Source organism: Eschscholzia californica, unplaced genomic scaffold, assembly GCF_041429995.1.
Source record: "Eschscholzia californica isolate CP2 unplaced genomic scaffold, dmEscCali1.0.p SCAF_1, whole genome shotgun sequence".
Taxonomy (NCBI): domain Eukaryota; kingdom Viridiplantae; phylum Streptophyta; class Magnoliopsida; order Ranunculales; family Papaveraceae; genus Eschscholzia; species Eschscholzia californica.
The window spans coordinates 70,142,433-70,167,996 of NW_028238198.1; the positions used below are offsets into that span (position 1 = coordinate 70,142,433).

At 37.9% G+C, this 25,564-nt stretch overlaps 2 long non-coding RNA genes across 5 annotated transcripts; both read right to left on the bottom strand.

The window, feature by feature from the left end:
• Positions 1-816: 816 nt before the first annotated feature.
• Positions 817-14,445, bottom strand: LOC147568719 (uncharacterized). 4 transcript variants are annotated; one of them, XR_015231112.1, is made up of 5 exons: positions 14,298-14,445; positions 11,692-11,765; positions 3,249-6,660; positions 2,553-2,630; positions 817-1,324 (listed from the first exon to the last, which is right to left on the bottom strand). It is a non-coding gene; the product is annotated as an uncharacterized LOC147568719 (long non-coding RNA). The 4 variants fall into 4 exon arrangements; XR_015231113.1 differs by lacking the exons at positions 11,692-11,765; positions 14,298-14,445 and adding exons at positions 7,728-7,801; positions 8,654-8,958 and having other exon boundaries at positions 817-1,318; XR_015231111.1 differs by lacking the exons at positions 11,692-11,765; positions 14,298-14,445 and adding exons at positions 7,728-7,801; positions 8,654-8,958.
• Positions 14,446-15,842: 1,397 nt separating this feature from the next.
• Positions 15,843-18,368, bottom strand: LOC147568720 (uncharacterized). The gene is made up of 4 exons (XR_015231110.1): positions 18,234-18,368; positions 18,102-18,148; positions 17,176-17,249; positions 15,843-16,110 (listed from the first exon to the last, which is right to left on the bottom strand). It is a non-coding gene; the product is annotated as an uncharacterized LOC147568720 (long non-coding RNA).
• Positions 18,369-25,564: the final 7,196 nt, after the last annotated feature.

The window sequence follows — 25,564 nt, forward strand, 5'->3', positions numbered from 1 at the left end:
ATGTTCATTGACGAAGAATTTATATATTTTAATCTTGACGTAATAAACAAAGAGCTCAAAAACTTGTTGGTGCTGGTAGATTCTTCTGTAAGAGAGCATATGTTTTTTATGTTTATCTCTTTGCTTGATTCGATGATAGACGAATATTCTCTAATTTTATTCTGTTTGTTGTTGATGACGTTTGCTAGACTACTCAGGATTCAAAATGAAGTTTCCAGGTGCTTTCAATGGCCAAGAAATATTTATTAGCAATGATGAATTCTTATTTGGTTCAAATGAGGAAGTTCGAAGCTTTGAAATATTATGTTGAAAAAATCTCAGTACATTGTTAGAGATGCACATCTCGTGTTGGTTTCCATTGATGAATTCACTATAAAAGCACAAAAGATATCCTATGTCCTAATGAAAATGAAGTAGGTGAAAATTTTGATTACTCCACTGCTTCATTAGCAGTATATACTCTCCATTTTAGTGTTTGGGATGGTAGATTCAACACTGTGAACTTTTGATTTGTAGCTAATTTTATCTTTGTTTCATTTTTGTACTACTTTGTGCGGAAGTGTCAGGTACTTGCTCAAGAGATATATCAATAAAGTTTCTTTTACCTCTGTCATTGTATGTTGTGTTAAGAAAAATAAGTTAATTAACTTGTTCAGGAATATGTATATAAACGATGTGAAAGTAAAAGCAGAGACACCAAGATTATTTAACGTGGCAAAATGTCCCTCCAAGATAGAAGGTACAAAAACCACGGGTCTGTGACGCCTCGTGTTCCGAATCACGATTTGCCAGGCAGTTTGTAAAAGAAACTCGATCTCAGACTCACTAAAACCAGTTTCAAATATAAACCCAAGCCAAAACTCTCCTTACGGGTTACAAATCAAGACCAAATGCAGCGGAAAATCAAATTAAGTTTAAACCTTTGAAAATATGCTCGAAAAACGTGTAACCCAAAATAGTTTTCATAAAGAGAAAAACAACTTGAATTCATGTATATGAACAATTCACAGGAGAGACTGAATTTGGACAGAGTCTCCTCTATAAATTGAACATATCAAACCTGAAAAACCTGTCAAACATACATACATTTTTCATAAACTCCAACATATCAATAACATCAATTCAAAGTGATAATGTGCATACTATTTACATATGTACAATCACAAACAAGTGAGAGAACGCTCCTGACTATTCTAGATAATACGTATATAATATTAATGTTGTGATGAACCATAAGTTGAAAATATAATAAAAAGTATATCGAACTTACATAATGTGAGCCGACGAAGTAAACTATGTCACTCCGCGACACCAATACCTGCAACTGAACAAAAACAAATAAGAACGAGATAACCCGAATGTCAGCTCAGTAGGATACCTAGACATCCTACCCGCACCACACACATTAACAGTTTCATATATTAATAGTTATAAGTGATACGTAGATACACAGAGATATCATTATGCACAAGAAGCAAAGCAATATAGCAAGATAATTCTTCTAGCTTACCAAGATCACGACTGAATACGCCCTCAGTCGGGGTCACTTACTATTGAGCTAGGAAGAACCGTTCGGCCTTTGTTAGTGCGTCGACAGGCGGCGACTTATCGAACGTTTGACTACTGTAGTGTACACATGGATCCATGTAATACCCCGGTAAGAGCTTCCGTAACTCTCCCTTCGTCATCATCGCCCATCGGGCTATATATCTTGCGATCTCAATACGCATCGAATAGTAAATCCCACCCAAACAATGATACGCTTAGAATATGTCATGACTCAACCAGACGACTATAAGAGTATAGCAGAGCCATATACCCACGACGATACAATTATCTTGTCTTGAGGCGCGTCCTACATCCGGCCAGATCTGACAGTCCCTCGCAAGGTAACTCATTAACCATTCTAAGAATACCCAAACATATGCATGAACCTATAATAACATATGCACTGGTCAGTTCCCTAATCACTCCAAGGGTCGACCCTAACTCCCAATCTCTCTCGGACCCCATTCCGGGTAAACAAGAATGGTCGTTACCAAACAGCTGGCCACACGCACCGAGTGTAACCCTTAACATGAATTCATGGCTAATCCATAACAGAAAAATAAACAAGGAGACCAATCAATGCCCGACATCAAAAAATCATTACACGTAACATAGATCAAGCGATTTCGCCTTCATGTTATACACGCGGCTCAAGCGATTCCGCCACCACGTGTTTACAATTCACACAAAACAATAACACAGATCAAGTGATTCCGCCTCCATGTGATTATTTTTCAGAAAAACTAATTTGTTTTGAAAATATAAACATCCATAACAGAGAGCAAACCACACACATTCATATCATACCATATATAATTTGATTTAGAGAAAGATAAAAAAAAGATAATAACTGAATATATATATATATATATATTATATATATATCTAATATATATATATTATATATATATATATATTAGATATATATATATATATATAATAGATATATATATAATGGTGAAACGGGGAACACCCGTGCTCCAAGCAGATTCATAGGATCCTACCTCTTCTTGCGCCTCCAATGGTGCTCCTAACTAAGCTCCAACTCTCCTCGAGCTTCCTATTGTAGCGCATTAGTCCTACTGAAATATAAAAAACGGTCATAACTGTCAAGAGTCCTCCTGCAGAGCAAGAATGCATAGAATGAATGAAACTACACTAAGAATGACCCATTGGCACTAAAGAGGTCAGTGAGACATTCCATCGAACAACCGATGCACCTTATGAACCTACCCATAAACCATGAACTCTATTTTACATTTCCGACTCTTCATTAAGCTGACAAATTATATAACGAACTCAATAACACGAATCCCTAACTGTCAAATCATAAAATGAAGCCAATAATATAAACCTATAACTGAAACTATTGATCCACGTGATATATGACAAAGTTCAGATAACCATCTATATTCCAATTCATTCCCAAAATTAGTCTCAATAAGAAATTCGAACAATAAAATAATTCGGCGACAACACGTCTGTATATGGACACCTCAAAATAGTCCACAATATCCTAAACATGATCCTGAACATAAATCATTCGAAGAAACTAATGAATAACTGCTCCAAATCATGAACCCAAAAGAAATTATACCCAACTATACAGTTATCGGAATAACCATCAAATAACTATCAAATACGGAGGAAATTGAAAATTTTAAACCGCTAAAAATGTAAAACAAGTCGAATAGAATTACCTAAATCAAGTTTCAACGAATTCCGATCAACAAGCGCCAACAAATCGACGACGGAAACATCGAAACCCCTCACGGCCAAAACCTCACTTTGCTTGTTACGACTCTGGAGCTCTTGAAATTGATTTTGAAAACTAACATTTAGATTTCAGTAATACTCCACTGCTTAGTCTCTCCCTATTGTTCTCTTTTTCTGGTCTTTGCTTTCAATGAACTGATCTTGTACCACTTGCATGTCATCATGTTTTTCTAGCTTGAATTTCCTCTTGGCTGGTATTATCTACTCATATACTTCACTTTGTTGGCTAACAGTTTAATTCTCTTGATTAATCTGGGAGTCTTTAGTTTCAAGTTTGATTAGTGGTGCTTAGTCTTAGTTTTAGTATTTTTCTGTTTAGTTTTTTGTCTCAGGAGCTGTTTATGATTTAGTCATCTCTTTTGTCTGCAGCAGTCCTCTTTCTCCGACTAGTATAAGATAGTAGGGGATTCTTGTGGTTTGATTAGTGTTACCAGTCAGATTGTAATTTTTGTTGCTTTGTCTTCTGTCGATTTTGACTTAGTTGATGGGTTAGTTCAGGGCTCTTAGTTGGGTGTTGTTTGTTATTAGTTGATCCTACTAGTTGTCAATATCATTATCTTCTAGTTCATCTTCTGTAATTTATTTCTGCTTTCTCTATGTTTTGTTTCTCTAGTTAGTATCTTTGCTTTCGGCTTATTTATACTTTCATCTCTCTGCCTAAGGTTCTTTCTTTGTGGAGTGTCGTTAACATACTACTTTGGTTCTGTTTAGTTAGGTATTAGTAGATATTATTTTATGTTTAGGCACTTGGGTTGTCTTTTTCTTCCCTTATAAAATGGATAATAACACCCCAAACATGGAAAGCCCATCCATCTTAAGTTGGAATGTTAGAGGTGCCTCTTCATTCCTCACCAAAACACATATCCTTAAGCTAATCACTAAGAACCAGCCGAACATTGTCTTCCTTTCGAAGACTAAAAACAAATCTAACATTATGAACAAAAACATTCCCATCAATAAAACTTATGCTAGCCACTTTGTTGATCCGATTAACAAAGCTGGTGGTTTAGCCCTTTACTGGAAGCATAACCTTAACATCAACATTAAATACTCAGACAACAATATCATTCATGCAGAGATGAAAATTTCGAATTCGACCAATCCCATTATGATCACTGGCTTCTATGGTTCCCCTTACCACAAGAACAAACTTAAACCCTGGAAATCTCTCAATCAACTCAATACCGACAATGATAACCCTTGGATAGTGATAGGAGATTTGAACTGTATTTTGGATACTCTTGAGAAAAGTGGAGGCTCCAATGTATCCAATTCCCATATGCCTAAAATCATAGACATTATCAACAATCTAGGTTTACTAGATTTGGGGTACCAGGGTAAACCGTATACTTGGAGTAACAAGCAGTTCGGAGAGAATCTTATTCAAGAAAGACTAGACAGAGCTATGGTGAATCTCCAATGGCTTCAACATTTTCAATCTTCCGGAGTCACCCATTTAGATGTTGTAGGATCAGATCCTATCCTCCTAGACAACAAGGACCTTAGCCAGATCAGCCCTAAACCTTTCAAATTCATCCGTACTTGGATGACCCACCCAGACTGCCACAGTTTCATTGAAGAAAATTAAAATAACATTAAGAACACCCTGGACCCTAACAATATCCAGCATGATCTCAAGAAGCTTAGCAAGAAGCTCACTAGTTGGAACAAAAAAGTCTTCGGTAACATTGAGAATAACATCCATCGGATTATTAAAAAGCTCCAGAATAATAATTCCAAAGAGGAACACATCCGCCTCAATCACAACCTTGAAGAACTCTACAGCCGACAAGAAAGCTTATGGAAGGAAAAGTCGAGAAATAACTTTATCTCGCTCGGAGATAAGAACACCAAATACTTTCACTCCCAAGCTATTCAACGCAACAGAACTAACAAGATTAGAGCCATTAAAGATAAGAATGGAGATTGGAAGGAAGACATAAAAGATATCAAAGATACCTTCACATCACATCTCCTTGACATCAGCACCTCTATAAACCCCAAGGAGGACCCTTCAACTCTTAATCTTTTCAATGTGGTTATCTCTTATGAGCAAAACAAGGATCTGCTTGCCATTCCCAACAAAGAAGAAATAGACCAGGCGATTCATAGTCTTAAAATGGAGGCAGCCCGGGACCTGATGGCTACCCTCCTTTTTTCTTCCATTCGAACTGGGAGACGATTAGCTCGGACATCTACGATTTGGTTCAGAACTTTTTCAAGACAACTTACCTCCCCTCTGAAATTATACATACCCACATATGTCTTATCCCCAAGACTCCCATCCCCTGCTGATTATCGCCCTATCAGTCTTTTAAATACCACATACAAGATCATCACCAAGCTATTGGCTGACAAGCTTAAACATACTTTGAATCCCATCATCACCCCTTTCTAAGCTGCACATGTTCCGGGAAGACAGATAACAGACAACATCATCATGGGACAAGAAATAATCCATTCTTTCAAGAAGATGAAAGGGGCAATAGGTTATTTTGGTCTCAAGTTGGACATGTCCATAGCTTTCGACAGGACTGAATGGAAATTTCTTATTGACATCACGAGACATTTAGGTTATGACGAACACTGGATTAAGATGATCCATACTTGTATCTCTACATCCTCTATGTCAGTTCTAGTTAATGGTTGACCGGGCAATACATTCTATCCTTCCAGGGGCATCAGACAAGGTGACCCACTCTCCCCCTTCCTCTTCACCCTGGCCACGGAAGGCCTTAGCCGCAAGCTGATGGCGAATAATAATTGTGACGCCCCGTGTCCCAAAATAGACACGACCACGCCCCGGAACTACCTGCTATGATATAGGTCACCAGAACTAACTGATCAGATATAGGTCACTAGAACTAACTGCTCTGATATAGGTCACCAGAACTAACTGCTCTGATACCAACTGTGACTCCCCGTGTCCCAAAATAGACACGACCACGCCCCGGCAATTCACAGACGAGACAAAAATCCGGCAGAGTCTCCTCTGTAAATCGAACCGGTCGTACCTGTAAAACCTGTCATGCAAACCATACATTCGCATAAACAAGAAAAATAAACTAAAGCAGAAGCTAAACAAACTCAACTCAGTTTCGGGTCGAAATCCGAACCACAAACATACAAACGCCTCATACAACACCGACGATTTATAAACAACTCTAAGTTTTACGTATATACATATTAGAGTTTGGTTTCTGCAATAAATACATAACTTGAAAATAACGAAAAACCATATAAAACGACATAACTCTACTAGCCTCGTCAGACAAGATCACTGGCTGGAATACAACTCCGCCTCGAGGCTACGACAAAGCACCTGCACACTAACAACTAGTAGGGGGTCAGAATAGTCATCGTCACGAGTTATTCTGTTAGAAGACCAATCCAAAACCCATCACGTTTTCAAAGGTTCATTTAATAAGTTGTAAACATCATGACAAAACGAGTTATCAAACCAGTTACTGTATATACTATATACAAAACGTTTTCCTTAATCTAGCAAGCAATAACAGTGATTAGCTGCCCACCCATGGTGCGCTCCCAATAAGAGGAGAGTTCCTCAGGAGAACCTAGAGTGCGTTAGATAGTACCAGCCCATTTAGGCACTAGCTAATGCACTACGTCTCCTCGAGAAAGAAACTTATCCCTAGCCGGTAAGTCTCTCTCCCACTACGGGACTCCGCAATCATTGAAGAGTTTACCTCATGATACATATATATACCTTAAGTATCTAAATACGTTTTTCTGATCACCGAGTTCGAATAAGAGAGCCGTCCCCCAATTACTATAGAAGGACCTGAACCTCATTCTCTTCGGTACCCTGTCATGCATCTAATGCGATCTTTTAAAATCAGTTTCATTCATTTATCAAAACCAATATTCATATTCGATTAATTATCTTATCAAACACGGAAGTGGAACAACCAAGAGTCATATCGCCACAAAGCAGAGGAATCTCAATCAATGTCATCTCCCAGGCGAGCGGTCAGGGTGTACGGCCCTGAGCCTCGAGCTGGAGGCACAAGCACCAATGGCCAGCAAGTGAAGCACTCTACTCCCACAGGTCTCATGACTAGTGTCGCCCACCTCACCGGTCTCACACGGGTTACAACCGTGTCCACATGTCATCCTACCCTCAATGGCTACGTGCCCGTAGGTTGACATAATCCGCAGTCGGGTACATACAAGAAAATCCCCATTAGTTCACAATCATCGTAAAATCAGTTCGAAAACATTTCTCATATCGCATCAAAACATTTCAAGCATACTTCAGTTCATCACATAAATCGAGTTTCATGCTACCTAAACTCTAGTTATAATGGCGCATATATAACTGTATAATCTAGCATATTCATTATCTATAAAACCATGCTGGATAAAGGATTCAGAACCCCTACCTAGCGGTACAAGAACTAGTCTTCCTCCGCTGCAATCGTAGCCAAATCGTTCACGAAATGCTCCGGCTCCCCTTCTACCAAACCAAAAAAAAACAAATATACATTAGGTTCTTCGGTAAGAACCTTGGTATAATTTAAAGAGTATAAAAATGTAAAACAATAAAACTTAGCAAAAACACAAAAGAAACCCGTAATTTGGAAGACTTCGACTCAACCGAATTTTGATCGATCTTCTACCTTTCATACCATGTGCACTTAGGGTCAACCAATTAGTGTTTGAACTTACTTATGTCCTTATAATTTAGTTATTAAATGTATTCCCCAAAATCCAAGTGAACCGCCTTTGAAATTTGTAAAATACGAACAACAACAAAGCAGAATTTTCCTAACTGCGCATTGTTCGTTAAAACAGCCATAACTCTCTCGTCCGAGATCGAAACGACTTGTACCATACCTCTCTGGAATCATCACAAGACGAGCTACAATATTCAAGAAGACTCAAACAACATTCTATATCTCGATGACCAGCTAAAACAGTAAGCGGATTTCATATTTGCTGAATAACGCTCTGTTTGGTAAAACAGTCGTAACTCTCTCTTCCGACATCGAATCGAGTTGTACCATACCATTTAGGAAAGCTATCATCCTAAAATACGACTCTCGTTTTTTGGGAAAACACATCCAAGTATTGTACAATGCCCAGATTATACGATAACAGACTGCACTGTGCAGTCTTTCGAAATTGTTGTTCGATCATTAAACTAACCCAATTAACTTCTCTAACTTGTGTATATCTCAAAATCACCTAATTCCCAGCTAAATACATCTTATAATTGCAAGAATTATAAAAACGCCCAAATTCCATAAGCCTCAAACCCTAGAATTCAGAAACAAGTAAATTATACCATCAAAACATAACAACTTACTTGATTAAGATGTTTAGCTTGTCCTTAGATGAAACCCCTTCCAATTTCTATAAAATTCGAAACCGAATACTCCATTAAAATTCAGATTACAGAAATTCAGAGTTTTAGAAAGAGAAAGTGTAAGTCTCTTCCCAAAATCATCAAAACCTAGCTAAAACAACTCCTTTATGCTCGAATTAAACAACACCAGATTTTCCCTTTGAAATACTATCAAAATTCTCTCTTTGGTTGAGTTTCTTTTCATTCCCAAACCCAAACCCTAGTTCAGTCGAGCAAAAGAGAGTTGGAAAACCTGATTTCTTTCCTTCTCTTATTCATTCCCACGGATTTACAGTTAGGTCCCTGTTTTTTACCTGATTGCAAAATACCCCCAAATTGAACTCTTTGTTGATTTAGTCCCTCTTTTGATTTGACCTAAATGTCAAATAGTCCCTAAACCAACCTTTTAAAACACGGGATGTTCCAATCCTCCCCCCTTAAAGAAATTTGGTCCCCGAAATTTAGATCAGCTCACACATTGCCCCAAAGCATCCCTCAAATTAAATCGTTTTCCTTTAACGACTTCTTAACCAGATCATATCACAACTCTTCTTTATCATTTCATACTATGATGGTATACTTCTGACCCATAAATTGATTCTATAAGAATTCCTCTCGTTCTTGTTACTTATGACCTTGCTCAGATAAAATCATATCGGTCACCACTATTACATTCTTCATGCATCTGAATTTGGATTAATCTACAAACCCAATTTTGTGGTCTTTGCTGAAGTTATGGTCACACCAATGTGGCCAACATACTTCTTAAGTGGTTCAATATGTAGCTTCTTCATCACTTGATGGCATTTCCCATATTACCGGTTCGCCTAGGTTAGCTACTCTTGGCAATGCCTTCATATGAGAATCACATGATCGAGTGACTTAGGCTCACAAATTTTCACCACTAGTCCATCGATCTTGAAAAAGTTGACCACATATATTAATCCTTACCCAAATGAACTATATGTTGCAAAATTCTTTAACAGTTCGTTGTTGTCGATCGTTGTAAACTTGTGTACTGGCAAATACCAATCACACTTAACCTCCTCGTACACTCTTCGACACTTCAACATCTTCAATATGTCGACCTACCCAAAATTTCTCATCAAAACCTCTTAACCCTTGGTTATCCTCTTATACCATCTTGTACAACAATGAAGGAAATATACCATCTTATACCATCCTTCGAGTCTTCCTTTCGCGAGAAAAACAAAACAAGAAACGAAAATAAAAAGAAACAAATACATGTATAACATCTTTTATTCTTGGTCGCTTTTAACCTTGAAGCTTTTAGACACCTAGTCTTGTCATTTTTATCTTTCCCTAAAGTCTAGAGCACTCAATGCTCTACACTATACACGACTTATAGGTCACCAGAACTCATGCTCTAATATAGGTCACCAGAACTAACTGCTATGATATAGGTCACCAGAACTAACTGCTCTGATATAGGTCACTAGAACTAACTGCTCTGATATAGGTCACCAGAACTAACTGCTCTGATACCAACTGTGACGCCCCGTGTCCCAAAATAGACACGACCACGCCCCGACAATTCACAGACGAGACAAAAATCCGGCAGAGTCTTCTCTGTAAATCGAACCGGTTGTACTTGTAAAACCTGTCATGCAAACCAGACATTCGCATAAACAAGAAAAATAAACTAAAGCAGAAGCTAAACAAACTCAACTCAGTTTCGGGTCGAAACCCGAACCACAAACATACAAACGCCTCATACAACACCGACGATTTATAAACAACTATAAATTTTACGTATATACATATTAGAGTTTGGTTTCTGCAATAAATACATAACTTGAAAATAACGAAAAACCATATTAAACGACATAACTCTACTAGCCTCGTCAGACAAGATCATTGGCTGGAATACAACTCCGCCTCGAGGCTACGACAAAGCACCTGCACACTAACAACTAGTAGGGGGTCAGAATAGTCATCGTCACGAGTTATTCTGTTAGAAGACCAATCCAAAACCCTTCACGTTTTCAAAGGTTCATTTAATAAGTTGTAAACATCATGACAAAACGAGTTATCAAACCAGTTACAGTATACACTATATACAAAACGTTTTCCTTAATCTAGCAAGCAATAACAGTGATTAGTTGCCCACCCATGGTGCGCTCCCAATAAGAGCAGAGTTCCTCAGGAGAACCTAGAGTGCGTTAGATAGTACCAGCCCATTTAGGCACTAGCTAATGCACTACGTCTCCTCGAGAAAGAAACTTACCCCTAGCCGGTAAGTCTCTCTCCCACTAAGGGACTCCGCAATCATTGAAGAGTTTACCTCATGATACATATATACCTTAAGTATCTAAATACGTTTTTCTGATCACCGAGTTCGAATAAGAGAGCCGTCCCCCAATTACTATGGAAGGACCTGAACCTCATTCTCTTCGTACCTTGTCATGCATCTAATACGATCTTTTAAAATCAGTTTCATTCATTTATCAAAACCAATATTCAAATTCGATTCATTATCTTATCAAACACGGAAGTGGAACAACCAAGAGTCATATCGCCACAAAGCAGAGGAATCTCAATCAATGTCACCTCCCAGGCGAGCGGTCAGGGTGTACGGCCCTGAGCCTCGAGCTGGAGGCACGAGCACCAATGGCCAGCAAGTGAAGCACTCTACTCCCACAGGTCTCATGACTAGTGTCGCCCACCTCACCGGTCTCACACGGGTTACAACCGTGTCCACATGTCATCCTACCCTCAATGGCTACGTGCCCGTAGGTTGACATAATCCGCAGTCGGGTACATACAAGAAAATCCCCAGTAGTTCACAATCATCGTAAAATCAGTTCGAAAACATTTCTCATATCAACATCAAAACATTTCAAGCATATTTCAGTTCATCACATAAATCGAGTTTCATGCTACCTAAACTCTAGTTATAATGGCGCATATATTACTGTATAATCTAGCATATTCATCATCTATAAAACCATGCTGGATAAAGGATTCAGAACCCCTACCTAGCGGTACAAGAACTAGTCTTCCTCCGCTGCAACCGTAGTCAAATCGTTCACGAAATGCTCCGGCTCCGCTTCTACCAAACCAAAAAAAGAACAATTATACATTAGGTTCTTCGGTAAGAACCTTGGTATAATTTAAAGAGTATAAAAATGTAAAACAATAAAACTTAGCAAAAACACAAAAGAAACCCGTAATTTGGAAGACTTCGACTCAACCGAATTTCCATCGATCTTCTACCTTTCATACCATGTGCACTTAGGGTCAACCAATTAGTGTTTGAACTTACTTATGTCCTTATAATTTAGTTATTAAATGTATTCCCCAAAATCCAAGTGAACCGCCTTTGAAATTTGTAAAATACGAACAACAACAAAGCAGAATTTTCCTAACTGCGCATTGTTCGTTAAAACAGCCATAACTCTCTCGTCCGAGATCGAAACGACTTGTACCATACCTTTCTGGAATCATCACAAGACGAGCTACAATATTTAAGAAGACTCAAACAACATTCTATATCTCGATGACCAGCTAAAACAGTAAGCGGATTTCATATTTGCTGAATACCGCGCTGTTTGGTAAAACAGTCGTAACTCTCTCTTCCGACATCGAATCGAGTTGTACCATACCATTTAGGAAAAATATCATCCTAAAATACGACTCTCGTGTTTTGGGAAAACACATCCAAGTATTGTACAAGGCCCAGATTATACGATAACAGACTGCACTGTTCGAAATTGTCGTTCGATCATTAAACTAACCCAATTAACTTCTCTAACTTGTGTATATCTCAAAATCACCTAATTCCCAGCTAAATACATCTTATAATTGCAAGAATTATAAAAACCCCCAAATTCCATAAGCCTCAAACCCTAGAATTCAGAAACAAGTAAATTATACCATCAAAACATAACAACTTACTTGATTAAGATGTTTAGCTTGTCCTTAGATGAAACCCCTTCCAATTTCTATAAAATTCGAAACCGAATACTCCATTTAAAATCAGTTTCATTCATTTATCAAAACCAATATTCATATTCGATTCATTATCTTATCAAACACGGAAGTGGAACAACCAAGAGTCATATCGCGACAAAGCAGAGGAATCCCAATCAATGTCACCTCCCAGGCGAGAGGTCAGGGTGTACGACCCTGAGCCTCGAGCTGGAGGCACGAGCACCAATGGCCAACAAGTGAAGCACTCTACTCCCACAGGTCTCATGACTAGTGTCGCCCACCTCACCGGTCTCACACGGGTTACAACCGTGTCCACATGTCATCCTACCCTCAATGGCTACGTGCCCGTAGGTTGACATAATCCGCAGTCGGGTACATACAAGAAAATCCCCAGTAGTTCACAATCATCGTAAAATCAGTTCGAAAACATTTCTCATATCAACATCAAAACATTTCAAGCATATTTCAGTTCATCACATAAATCGAGTTTCATGCTACCTAAACTCTAGTTATAATGGCGCATATATTACTGTATAATCTAGCATATTCATCATCTATAAAACCATGCTGGATAAAGGATTCAGAACCCCTACCTAGCGGTACAAGAACTAGTCTTCCTCCGTTGCAACCGTAGCCAAATCGTGCACGAAATGCTCCGGCTCCCCCTCTACCAAACCATAAACAAAACAAATATACATTAGGTTCTTCGGTAAGAACCTTGGTATAATTTAAAGAGTATAAAACAGTAAAAAATAAAACTTAGCAAAAACACAAAAGAAACCCGTAATTTGGGAGACTTCGACTCAACCGAATTTCGATCGATCTTCTACCTTTCATACCATGTGCACTTAGGGTCAACCAATCAGTGTTTGAACTTACTTATGTCCTTAAAATTTAGTTATTAAACGTATTCCCCAAAATCCAAGTGAACCGCCTTTGAAATTTGTAAAATACGAACAACAACAAAGCATAATTTTCCTAACTGCGCATTGTTCGTTAAAACAGCCATAACTCTCTCGTCCGAGATCGAAATGACTGGTACCATACCTTTCTGGAATCGTCACAAGACGAGGTACAATATTCAAGAAGACTTAACCAACATTCTATATCTCTATGACCAGATAAAACAGTAAGCAGATTTCATATTTGCTGAATACCGCGCTGTTTGGTAAAACCGTCGTAACTCTCTCTTCCGAAAACGAATCGAGTTGTACCATACCATTTCGGAAAGCTATCATCCTAAACTACAACTCTCGTGTTTTGGGAAAACACATCCAAGTATTGTAAAAGGCCAAGATTATACGATAACAGACTGCACTGTGCAGTCTTTCGAAATTGTCGTTCGATCATTAAACTAACCCAATTAACTTCTCTAACTTGTGTATATCTCAAAATCACCTAATTCCCAGCTAAATACATCTTATAATTGCAAGAATTATAAAAACCCCCAAATTCCATAAGCCTCAAACCCTAGAATTCAGAAACAAGTAAATTATACCATCAAAACATAACAACTTACTTGATTAAGATGTTTAGCTTGTCCTTAGATGAAACCCCTTCCAATTTCTATAAAATTCGAAACCGAATACTCCATTAAAATTCAGATTACAGAAATTCAGAGTTTTAGAAAGAGAAAGTGTAAGTCTCTTACCAAAATTATAAATATCTAGCTCAAACAACTCCTTTATGCTCGAATTAAACAAAACCAGATTTTCCCTTTGAAATTCTATCAAAATTCTCTCTTTGGTTGAGTTTCTTTTCATTCCCAAACCCAAACCCTAGTTCAGTCGAGCAAAAGAGAGTTGGAAAATCTGATTTCTTTCCTTCTTTTATTCATTCTCACGGATTTACTGTTAGGTCCCTGTTTTTTACCTGATTGCAAAATACCCCCAAATTGAACTCTTTGCTGATTTAGTCCCTCTTTTGATTTGACCTAAATGTCAAATAGTCCCTAAACCAACCTTTTAAAACACGGGATGTTACAATCCTCCCCCCTTAAAGAAATTTCGTCCCCGAAATTTAGATCAGCTCACACATTGCCCCAAAGCATCCCTCGAATTAAATCGTTTTCCTTTAACGACTTCTTAACAAGATTATATCACAACTCTACTTTATCATTTCATACTATGATGGTATACTTCTGACCCATAAATTAATTCTATAAGAATTCCTCTTGTTCTTGTTACTTATAACCTTGCTCAGATAAAATCATATCGTTCACCACTCTTACATTCTTCATGCATCTGAATTTGGATCAATCTACAAACCCAATTTTGTGGTCTTTGCTAAAGTTATGGTCACACCAATGTGGTCAACATACTTCTTAAGTGGTTCAATATGTAGCTTCTTCATCACTTGATGGCATTTCCCATATTACCGGTTTGCCTAGGTTAGCTACTTTTGGCAATGCCTTCATATGAGAATCACCTGATCGAGTGACTTAAGCTCACAAAATTTCACCACTAGTCCATCGATCTTGAAAAAGTTGACCACATATATTAATCCTTACCCAAATGAACCTATATGTTGCAAAATTCTTTAACAGTTCGTTGTTGTCGATCGTTGTAAACTTGTGTACTGGCAAATACCAATCACACTTAACCTCCTCGTACACTCTTCGACACTTCAACATCTTCAATATGTCGACCTACCCAAAATTTATCATCAAAACCTCTTAACCCTTGGTTATCCTCTTCTACCATCTTGTACAACAATGAAGGAAATATACCATCTTAGACCATCCTTCGAGTCTTCCTTTCGCGAGAAAAACAAAACAAGAAACGAAAATAAAAAGAAACAAATACATATATAACATCTTTTATTCTTGGTCGCTTTTAATCTTGAAGCTTTTAGACACCTAGTATTGTCATTTTTATCTTTCCCTAAAGTCTAGAGCAGTCAATGCTCTACACTATACACGACTTATAGGTCACAAGAACTCATGCTCTGATATAGGTCACCAGAACTAACTGTTATGATATAGGTCACCAGAACTAACTGCTCTGATATAAGTCACCAGAACTAACTGCTCTGATACCAACTGTGACGCCCCGTGTCCCAAAATAGATACGACCACGCCCCGGCAATTCACATACGAGCAAAAATCCGGCAGAGTCTCCTCTGTAAATCGAACCGGTCGTACCTGTAAAACCTGTCATGCAAACCATACATTCGCATAAACAAGAAAAATAAACTAAAGCGGAAGCTAAACAAACTCAACTCAATTTCGGGTCGAAACCCGAACCACAAACATACAAACGCCTCATACAACACCGACGATTTATAAACAACTCTAAGTTTTACGTATATACATATTAGAGTTTTGTTTCTGCATTAAATACATAACTTGAAAATAAAGAAAAACCATATATAACGACAAAACTCTACTAGCCTCGTCAGACAAGATCACTGGCTGGAATACAACTCCGCCTCGAGGCTACGACAAAGCACCTGCACACTAACAACTAGTAGGGGGTCAGAATACTCACCGACACGAGTTATTCTGGTTAAAGACCAATCCAAAACCCATCACGTTTTCAAAGGTTCCTTTAATAAGTTGTAAACATCATGACAAAACGAGTTATCAAATCAGTTACTTTATATACTATATACAAAACGTTTTCCTTAATCTAGCAAGCAATAACAGTGATTAGCTGCCCACCCATGGTGCACTCCCAATAAGAGGAGAGTTCCTCAAGAGAACCTAGAGTGCGTTAGATAGTACCAGCCCATTTAGGCACTAGCTAATGCATTACGTCTCCTCGAGAAAGAAAATTACCCCTAACCGCTAAGTCTCTCTCCCACTAAGGGACTCCGCAATCATTGAAGAGTTTACCTTATGATACATATATACCTTAAGTATCTAAATACGTTTTTCTGATCACCGAGTTCGAATAAGAGAGCCGTCCCCCAATTACCATGGAAGGACCAGAACCTCATTCTCTTCGATACCCTGTCATGCATCTAATGCGATCTTTTAAAATCAGTTTCGTTCATTTATCAAAACCAATATTCATATTCGATTCATTATCTTATCAAACACGGAAGTGAAACAACCAAGAGTCATATCGCCACAAAGCAGAGGAATCCCAATCAATGTCACCTCCCAGGCGAGCGGTCAGGGTGTACGGCCCTGAGCCTCGAGCTGGAGGCACGAGCACCAATGGCCAGCAAGTGAAGCACTCTACTCCCACAAGTGTCATGACTAGTGTCGCCCACCTCACCGGTCTCACACGGGTTACAACCGTGTCCACATGTCATCCTACCCTCAATGGCTTCGTGCATGTAGGTTGACATAATCCGCAGTCGGGTACATACAAGAAAATCCCCAGTAGTTCACAATCATCGTAAAATCAGTTCGAAAACATTTCTCATATCGTATCAAAACATTTCAAGCATATTTCAGTTCATCACATAAATCGAGTTTCATGCTACCTAAACTCTAGTTATAATGGCGCATATATTACTGTATAATCTAGCATATTCGTCATCTATAAAACCATGCTGGATAAAGGATTCAGAACCCCTACCTAGCGGTACAAGAACTAGTCTTCCTCCGCTGCAACCGTAGCCAAATCGTTCACGAAATGCTCCGGCTCCCCCTCTACCAAACCATAAACAAAACAAATATACATTAGGTTCTTCGGTAAGAACCTTGGTATAATTGTAAGAGTATAAAAAGGTAAAACAATAAAACTTAGCAAAAACACAAAAAAAACCCGTAATTTGGAAGACTTAGACTCAATCGAATTTCGATCGATCTTCTACCTTTCATACCATGTGCACTTAGGGTCAACCAATCAGTGTTTGAACTTACTTATGTCCTTAAAATTTAGTTATTAAATATATTCCCCAAAATCCAAGTGAACCGCCTTTGAAATTTGTAAAATACGAACAACAACAAAGCATAATTTTTTCTAACTGCACATTGTTCGTTAAAACAACCATAACTCTCTCGTCCGAGATCGAAACGACTTGTACCATACCTTTCTGGAATCTTCACAAGACGAGCTACAATATTCAAGAAGACTCAAACAACATTCTATATCTCGATGACCAGCTAAAACAGTAAGCAGATTTCATTTTTGCTGAATACCGCGCTGTTTGGTAAAACAGTCGTAACTCTCTCTTCCGACATCGAATCGAGTTGGACCATACCATTTCGGAAAGCTAAAATCCTTAACTACGACTCTCGTGTTTCGGGAAAACACATAAAAGTATTTTACAAGGCCCGGATTATACGATAACAGACTGCACTGTGCAGTCTTTCGAAATTGTCGTTCGATCATTAAACTAACCCAATTAACTTCTCTAACTTGTGTGTATCTCAAAATCACCTAATTCCGAGCTAAATACATCTTATAATTTCATGAATGATAAAACCCCCGAATTCCATAAGCCTCAAACCCAAGATTCTGAAACAAGTAAATTATACCATCAAAACATAACAACTTACTTGATTAAGATGTTTAGCTTGTCCTTAGATGAAACCTCTTCCAATTTCTATAAAATTCGAAACCGAATACTCCATTACAATTTCGATTACAGAAATTCAGAGTTTTAGAAAGAGAAAGTGTAAGTCTCTTACCAAAATCATCAAAACCTAGCTCAAACAACTCCTTTATGCTCGAATTAAACAAAACTAGATTTTTTCCTTTGAAATACTATCAAAATTCTCTCTTTGGTTGAGTTTCTTTTCATTCCCAAACCCAAACCCTAGTTCAGTCGACAAAAGAGAGTTGGAAACCCAAACCCTAGTTCATTCTGTCTGCCGAAGAATCAAGGAGGCCTAGGGATCTACTTGCCAGAGCTGGACAACACCGCTTTGCTATCTAAAATGGCATGGAGGCTCAAAACTGAACCGGAAGCTCTATAGGTGAAACTTCTTTAAGCCAAATACTACCCCCACTCTGATAAACCTGGTCCAGCGAAACCTCATCATTCTTGGAGCTGGAAAACTATCAGGAAACACTACAATCTCATCGATGATTTAGCCACTTGGGAAGTTCACTCAGGTAATGATATTAACATTTGGGAAGATAGTTGGATCCCAGATATCAATGAACTAGTGCCAAACACCAATCAATCCAGTCTGAACAAGGTAGCCCAACTTATTACTAATAACAACTGGAACAATGAGGCTCTCAACGCCAATTTTGACGTCTCGACTCAAAACCTAATCAAAGCTATTCCAGTGAACAACGAAGGAAAAGATCAACTCAAATAAAAACTTACCAAATCGGGTAAGTTCACTGTGAAATCTATGTACCAACATCTTAGCACTAACAATATCAATAAAAATCCTAATCAGCAGAACTGGAAGTTCATCTGGTCTCTTCCAACTATTCCTCGTGTAAAAATCTTCATCTGGAAAATCTGTACTAAAGCCCTCTCTGTTAGAGAAAGAATAGGAAAATACATCGATAATAACACTAAATGTCCGAATTGTATGAATACCGAAACAATTGAACATGCACTTTTACATTGTGCACTGGCAAAGAACGTTTGGTTTAATTTTAATATTATATCCGAAAAAATAACACCTACCTCAGATTGGATCTTCTCGTGGGAAGAAAATACCAATCAATGCTACACTAGTGAAGATATTCACTTTGCGAGCATACTCTGGATTTTATGGAAAGTAAGATGTGACCACTGTTTTCAACATGAGATTAACAATCTTCATAAGATCATGATGTAGACGCAGCGGAATTAAAATAAGAACAATAAAATACACGAAGAACTGTAAAGAAAACAATAAATAAACTAAAACGTGATTAACTTCAATGGTTTTTCTCTTCAATATGAATAATAAAATAGACTAGACCTCCTTTTATAGGATAACAAACTTTCCTAGATAGACTCAAACTAGGATTCCTAAAATAATAAAATACTCAAAATATAGAAACTTCAAAATAAAGAAATATCAAATTGAAGTAACTTCCTAATCCTATACTAACTAGGACTACTATTATGGCCGAATAGGATGTGGGCACGCGTGGACGTGGGCCCACATGTTATGCGCCTGCATCAGCACCCTGTTCCTCGGAAGGTTCGTCCTGAACCGATTGTTGGATGGAGGTAAGTTCAGGAGATCCTTCCGCAATCGGCAACAAAGTGATAATCTTCTTCTTCCATGGAAACTCATAAACATTCAAACGTTCTTTGTAAATAGCATCCACAAGTAATTTCAGACAAATAGAAAGAGCCAATAGAGAGTGAAAAGGTACACATGCGATCAACACGTGTAGCAGTACCAGATTGAATCCAAGCAGTACGATAAGGATGTGGTTTTGGAATAGTAGGAATACCCAAGTAAGCTACTAGTCTAGATGAAATCAAATTCTCCACACACCCATTATCAATAACAATCGTACAAACTTTGTTCAAAACCGTACCTCGTGTAACAAATAAATTTTTCCGTTGAGAATGATCGGGTTCAACAGGAGTAAAAAGTACCCTACGAGTTACTAGCATAACACGGTCACCTGAATCAGGGTCAATATTGACATGATCGATCTCCTCATCGAATGAATCCAAGTGATCTTGTTTTTCCACCAAGTTTGCCTTACCACGTAACGGGCAATTATTAGAATAATGACCTGTTTCAAAACAACGAAAACACTTACCCGTAGGTAGTTTTTTATATGGATTCTCAGGAATATTCTTAGATCCGTCATCCGTTGGTTTTGATAGATCAGTATCATCTGTAGGTGGTCGAACATAATTGGGACGATTGTAGTTCCCCCTATAGAGTGATCGAGAATCTGACTCAAAAAAACGAGCCACACTAATACATTCAAAGGCGGAAGAGAAAGGACGGAGGTTGACAAGGTCCTTAATGTCACCTCGAAGGCCATCTTTGAATTTTTCCAATTTCATGGACTCAGTATCGAGGAGATTAAGCCGAGTACTCAAACGCTGAAATTCGGAAGCATATTCTTTAACTGAACGTCGTCCTTGACGACAACGAAGATATTCTAGACATAACTGATTTTCGTAATCAGGAGGGAGAAAACGTGCTATCATAAGTGGTTTAAGTTCAGACCACGAGGATAAGGGAGGAAGATTTGATAACCGTCGTTGTTCAGATTCTTGTTTTCACCATGTTAAAGCTGTTTTTGAAAGATATCTGGTAACACATCTTACCTGTTCTTGTCCGTATACCTGCATAACATCAAAGAAAATTTCCAAACGAGCAATATAATCCAAGAAGTTTTCAATGTTGATGAAACCGTCATATGATGGGACGTCCATTCGGATACGGTACGAAGAATAAGCTGGTGGAGGATCGTGATCATCATCGGGATGGTGGTCGTCGGGTTCGTGATAAGTGGGACGTGGTGGATGAGCATTACGGTTTTGTTGTATGGACCTAATAGGGTTCGGTTCTTGATAGTTGGTACGGGTTTTGGGTCGATCCGGTTCATAAGGGTGGGTTCGGTTTTGAAGACGGGGTTCATGACGGTAAGGTGGGTAGTCGGGTTCAACGAAGTGTGTTCGGTTTTGTTCATGAAGTTCCTCTCGGTTATGGTGATGGGTCAAGGGGAATTCTGGGTATCGGTTATGAGGGGGGACGGGAAATCGGTGGGTCGGTTGGTGAATGATTCGGTTTGCCGGTTTCGGGTGGATGGATAGGTGTAGGAAAAAAGTTAAACTTGGTGGGTGAGGGGTTCCGGTTCTCGGTTGTGAAAGGGGTGGTGGGTTTCGGTTCGGTGGTTCGAAGACGAAGCACCTCGGTTTGGTGTGAGGTGGGGAGATACGGCTTGAGAGTGTAGGCGAGTGGGTGTATCATTCGTATTTCTCAAGAAGTCTAGGTCACGGTTAGGTTAATTAATCTCGAGTGGGAGGGTGGTTGGTGAGTAGTACTGCCGAGGTGCATGGAAGGGGTATTGTTGGGTTGTATTCGGGTTTGTAGTGGAGTGGTGAGAGAACGAATCCGGTCGGGTTGATGTGTGTTGATCGGTGAAGGAGAAAGGTGGTGTGGTTGGAACGGTTGTGGGGTTTGTGTATGTTAATGGGAAAACCGGTGAGAGTGGTGGTGTAGGGTTGGTGTATGAACAAATTGGTGGTAGGATTGAAGTCGGGCATGGGTTGGTGATAGTGTGGCCGAATAGGGGTAATGGGATTGGTGTGGTGATGTCAATGGTTGTGTTGGTGGTGGTTGGAGGTGGTTGTTGTGATGAGGTTTGAATTGTAGTAGAAGAGGTAGGAGTGGTGGTGGGAGAGGGAGACTTACATATGCCTTCTAGTTGTTTAGATAACTTCATGATGAAATCATTGACTTGATCGAATCGATGATTGATATTGTCGAATTTTTCCATATTTTCCTTCTTGTAATTTTCGAAAGAATCTTCCAATTTTGTAACCGAGGATAACTTCTTGTTGATGTTGTCCCATTCGGAGGCAAAAGTTAGTGTCTTCTCTTTGATTGTTGTAGCAGGAACGGCAGGATTAACCGTTGTGATTGGTTAAAAAAAATGGCTCTGAATACCACTTGATGTAGACGCAGCGGAATTAAAATAAGAACAAGAAAATAAACGAAGAACGGTAAAGAAAACGATAAATAAACTAAAAGTTAATTAACTTCAATGGTTTTTCTCTTTAATGTATGAAGAATAAACAAGACTGGACTCCCTTTCTCAATATCATATGGTGTTGTAAGTCTCCGTGAACAACATAAAGTATTAGTAACAAAAGAGTAAGAAAACCATGGCAAATACTCATCGAGAGGAAGAAAACCATACCTGAGGATGCTTTTCAACGTCGTCCAATCATCAAGTGGCCCGGAATTTTAGAAACTTGATGAATTTTTCTTTCATCCTTCCGATCCATATAAAATTGAATTGTATCTCTAATTGGATCCCAACATAAACGTGGAAAATTTTTCCAACATTCAAGAGGAGATGTATCCATCGATATTTTTATTGTATTATATTTTTATTTTATTTTTTTGTGAGAAAAAAAATTTCCAGAATTTTGATGGCTCTGAATACCACTTGATGTAGACGCAGCGGAATTAAAATAAGAACAATAAAATAAACGAAGAACTGTAAAAAAAACGATAAATAAACTAAAACTTGATTAACTTCAATGGTTTTTCTCTTCAATATGAATAATAAAATAGACTAGACCTCCTTTTATAAGATAACAAACTTTCCTAGATAGACTCAAACCAGGATTCCTAAAATAATAAAATACTCAAAACATAGAAACTTCAAAGTAAAGAAATATCAAATTAAAGTAACTTCCTAATCCTATACTAACTAGGACTACTATTATGGTCGAATAGGATGTGGGCACGCGTGGACCTGGGCCCACATGTTATGCGCCTGCATCAGATCATCAGAATCATCAAATCATTTCCAAAAAACAACAAAAATCCTAAGAAAATCAAACATAAATCCACTGAAAAATGGCAACCACTAGCAGAACATTTCATTAAGATCAACGTTGATGCATCCTTTATTAACGTAACATCCAATAGGAGAATAAGCTTAATAGCTCACAATGCAGATTCAAAATTTATAGAAGCTCAAGTGAAATCCTCGAGGGCAAGAAATAGTGAAGAAAGTGAAGCAATGACAATTTTATATGGCATGGAATGGGCGAAAGAACAGAACCACAAGTCAATTATAATAGAAAACGACAACATTAACCTTATCAAGCACATTCACAATAGTAAACATTCAGTTCACGGGCAATCTTTAATCCACCTCCGAAGAATACGAGAAAACAGAAGAAATTTCGATGTAGTTCAATTTAAATGCACAAGAAGAGAACTCAACTCGCAAGCAGACAAGCTGGCAAAATGGGCTAGAAAGAAGAATAGAAGCAAAAAGTGGAATAATGTTCCTTATATTTTAGTTGATAAATATTGTAATAACGTTTTTAGTAATTAATGTATGGAAAATTAAACACAAAAAAAAAGTGGGGTGAAGTTCAACAAAAAAAAAAACATTTAAGTGGGGTGAGGGAGATGAAAATTGGGACGGACACGTGTACAAGCATGGAGTGACTATGTATGGGTTGGCTTTTGAAAATAATTAAGTATTATTATAGGCCAAACATTTGTGTCAACCCACTTTTATTACAAATTTATTAACCAATCAAATTAAAAGCTTACAACCCACCATGCAAATCCACTTTCAAAAGCTTTGACCTTTCAAACTTTAATTTTGAAATGATACTAAATATACTTTTTTTAATTTAGTTATTTAAAACCAACCAATTGTTAGTATTCATATGATTTTTGAAAAAATTGTACTAATTAATATAATCATTATGATTATATAAAATATTTTGACTCTAGAAAATACTCCATTTTAGTCAACGGTAGACATCCTTCGATCACCGCAATTTCTATCAACCTCCTATTCAAGTCAAAATTTCGTCGGAACCTCACAAGCGACCAGTCAAATACCAAAATTTCTCGATATCTATCTGATGAATGTTCAAGCTCTAAGTATTCAAACACAAGTCTCAAAACAAACCACTAGCTCTACTCGACGATCTAATTCGTCTGATTCTCTGACCCGAAGATCTGGGTGTTATAATACTCCCCTCCTTAATTGAAATTTCGTCCTCGAAAATAGGGTGGATAATGAAACAACAATTGTCAATAGGGTGGATAATGAAACAACAATTGTCAATGTCAACAGAATCTGCCACAAATCTTGAACCCAAGAGAAAATCCCATTTCGATGCCCAATCAGACTTCTGCAGCCTGTAAATTTCTTAGGATTCCCTTGTTCCTAGTGGTACTTCATCGAAGTCAGAATCTCCTGAATTATTTTGCCGTGACATTCTCACCTAAGAAGAGATCTCACCCTTAATACTCAAGAGTCTTTGACGATGATCAAAAGAACTTCCCTATCATATTTCCCAATCTGATCCAAGAAGGTTTATAACTAAAATCGATAAATGATGACAAACACGAACTCCAAACACAAACTCAAATGATATCATTCTGGTGAGAATAAGTTCGACACTAAAATTTGAATCATCTGATAATGTGATAGACAATGAAATAAACCCTCAATAAGTAACTCGAGAATCCCATTCTAAGCATCCACTACGATGCTAAAAGAATTTGACCATAAACTAAGAACAAAACTAACCAACCTCTTCTATTCTTCTACCTAATTCTATCTACCAATTCTGAACTTGAGAAAATCTATAACCATTTCTGAAATCACAAACTCACTGCATCTAATAACAGTCAATCTCGTTGAACGCTATAAACAAACAAGCCTTTATATACCGAATTCTTCTACAAAATGTATAATATAAAGAAGTGAGAATGAGGGTAAACACTAATATGTGCAACCATAGAATAAATGACACATATGTTTCCTCCTCTCACATCAAACACATACTCTAAAATAAATTCTGAAATATCAAACAGCTGAACGATAAAACCGAATATCTATCTTAACACACGACCCAAGAATATTTGATAACTATCCTCGATACGAGAAAGTAAAGAATGACGACCTCCATAATCTAGATGTATAAGTTGTCGTTGATCCCTCATCCTCAAAAATGTCATTCTCAATAATATAAGAAAATAACATTCTCGATAATATAAGAAAATACCATGATAATATAAGAAAATTGTTGTTCATATAGTATAAGAAAACAAATAATAAGGGTCTCTATAATATATACAAGTCAATGTTGGCGTTGACACTATAATCTCAAAGAAAATATAGTTGTTGTCTATAAGGATAAAATAAAAGTAGAAGACCGCTATAATATCTATACAAACCAAATGTAAACCAACCCTCGAAAAATATTCTGCGATAACCTGACAACCCTGAATAATTCTAAAGTAAACATCGTCCCAATCAATATAACCTCTAATATCAAAATGCTCTATCAACCCAATAAATTCAGACCCCATACCTTAGCCTTTGC